Source organism: Limulus polyphemus, unplaced genomic scaffold (genome assembly GCF_000517525.1).
Source record: "Limulus polyphemus unplaced genomic scaffold, Limulus_polyphemus-2.1.2 Scaffold6130, whole genome shotgun sequence".
Lineage (NCBI taxonomy): Eukaryota > Metazoa > Arthropoda > Merostomata > Xiphosura > Limulidae > Limulus > Limulus polyphemus.
In genome coordinates, this window is record NW_013671740.1 from 43,873 (window position 1) to 46,532 (window position 2,660).

The following is a 2,660-nucleotide window of genomic DNA, read 5'->3' on the forward strand; positions in this document are numbered from 1 at the left end:
TTAGTCTCAAAGTGGGTTCCTCGTCAACCAAATACGGTGTTAAAATAGTTTCTTTGAATTATTTAAATAGGTCTATATTGTTCGTAACTTATGTTTTGTGACATCTATTGTGTATGTGTATTTTAGGGCAAAGCTACATTTGACTATCTGCCGTGTCAATCACGGGGAATCGAACATCGTATTTTTTAAACTGTAAGTCTGTAAACTTATGGTTGCCCCACTGAGGGGGGGGGACATCTATTTGGGTAATTTATAAATGGGTACGTTACCTAAAAGTAACATTGTTCAATTGAGGAACCAAAAAATAATTCCAATGTTTATTTAGACTGTTATCCGGAAATAAGAGCATTCAACTACAGAATTGAAGCATTTGCATGTGTATTAAGCAACAAAGATAGTCAGTGGGCTATCTGGACTCTCTCCACCGTGAGAACCAAATCCCGGATTTTAGCGTTACAAGTCCGTAATCCCACCGCGTAAATTTGCAGCATGTTGTTAACTTATTCATTCGAAAAAAAAGGACAAGCGATAAATTGTCACAAGTGGCGTTTACAGAAGAAAAACACAAATAATTGGGCCACTGTTGCAGTTCAATGAGTCCATGTAACAAGCAGGGAATTAGCTAAATATAACCAACCATATGCTGGTGCGTAACATTTAAAATCTAAGATACGTAACGAGAGAATAACTTAATCTGTTTAAAAAAATGCCAGTGATCAAATTGTAAATTTTTACAATGCTTTATGTCGGGTTTATTTGTTATGGCAGTGTTTTCCAAACTGTGGGTCGTATATTAAATTTAAAAAAAAATCAGTGAAGCATTGTTGATAATATACAACTATTGAGCATTCAATTATCGTTTCTAAATGTTTTATGAATAATTGAAAATACGAACTGAAAATACAGGATAGTTTTTAATCGTAGTATGAAAGTGTAGAATCAATTTAATTTACGAAAATAATAAAAACAATGTCAACGTTCGCAGTTCAGTTTCCAGAATATTAAACAAAGTCAACAAAACAGTGCGCATGAGCAAAGGCTCGTCACGAATATAAAACAATAGTCGTCATGAACACAGAAAACGAATCAAAATAACGGAAATAGTTAAATTTTTCATACAAAATGTGTCGCCACATGATTAATGATACTGTTTGTTCACCGTGAAGAACACCACCAATGCATTTTTCTACTTATTGTTCTCGGTTTGTTCGCATTCAAGAAATGACATTGGTTTTCTCAAGTTACCTTTAATATTGAATAGAAAGTTAACAATGGAACCGTACCACTACGTAGACAAATATCTCGGACTGAAACGTACTAGTAACGTATAATTACTGTATTTGTAATGGAACTGAAAAGTAAATTTATTTTGTGTTGTGTTAAAAGTCAAGATATTCAATAAAAATATGCTTTTTGAAACCCCAGGACGTACGTTCAAAGTGGAGTAATTAATTAATGGTTTATGGAGTAATTAATTAACGGTTTATGTTATTTGCATAATTGATTTTACATAGAAACCTGAATGAGCTCAGATTGAGAAAAGTATCTAATTTAATGGAACACTTGACAGGATGTTTGTTGATTTCTTGTTAAGCGCAAAAATACACAATGGGCTATATATGCTATGTCCACTGAGGGTATCGAAACCCGATTTTTAGTGTTATAAGCCCTAAGACCATTGAGCTATCAGGGGGCGTACCTTACAGGAAGCCCCCATTGCCACAGCGCTTACAACGCTAGAAACAGGGTTATGATACCCGTGGTGGGCAGAGCACAGATAGCCCTTTGTGTAGCTTTGTGTTTAACTACAAACAAACCTCTACAGAAAATCAGTAAGTTATAAGTAATTTCCATGTTTCTATTATCTTAATGTTTGCTTTTGATCCCTAGTACCGAATTTTCTAATAAGACTGCATCTAAGATGGTTTTCTAAGAGAAGAGACTATAACTGTGAGACTAGGATCAGTTTCTAGATTAATATAACCAGAAAATACCTGTTCATCAGCCACCCTGTGTAAGAAGTTAATTTACTTTAAAAATATGAAAGATTTATTTTTTAGATGTTCATTAATTCTAGTTTGATCCTTTAATTATATTTTTATACTACCTTAAATTTGGATTTAAAACATCATCAATATAACTGACATGTTAAATTATATATTTATCTATATACTACTAAAACTCTGAGATTGTTTGTGTGTGTGCTTGTCTGTAATTAAATAGAGCAAAAACGGCTCACAATAGCGCCATATTTGTAATGAAATGAGAGTAAAAATGAGAATAGAAACAGAATAAAACATGTTCCATCAAAATCGGGCCACGGCTTACCGAGTTAGCCCCGTTTTTCGGGTCACCTTTAGTACATTCCATTATTATAAAACTTCGTTTATACAACAATATATGCACAACAGAAATTAAATGATGAGATGAAAATGTGTTATAACGGCGCGTAGAAAGAACAACAATAAAATGGACCTACAATATTATTGATTATCTGCAAATAGTAATTATCGAGACGAGGTAATAAAATAAAAATCAAGCCGAGAACAACAACAAAATTTAATTAAACAAAACCTACTCGCCGAGCATTGGTTATTATTATTATTTCCCCTTCGTTCTAACTAGTTCCCGTACTCCTTCTATTAAAAGGTTAGTAAGAA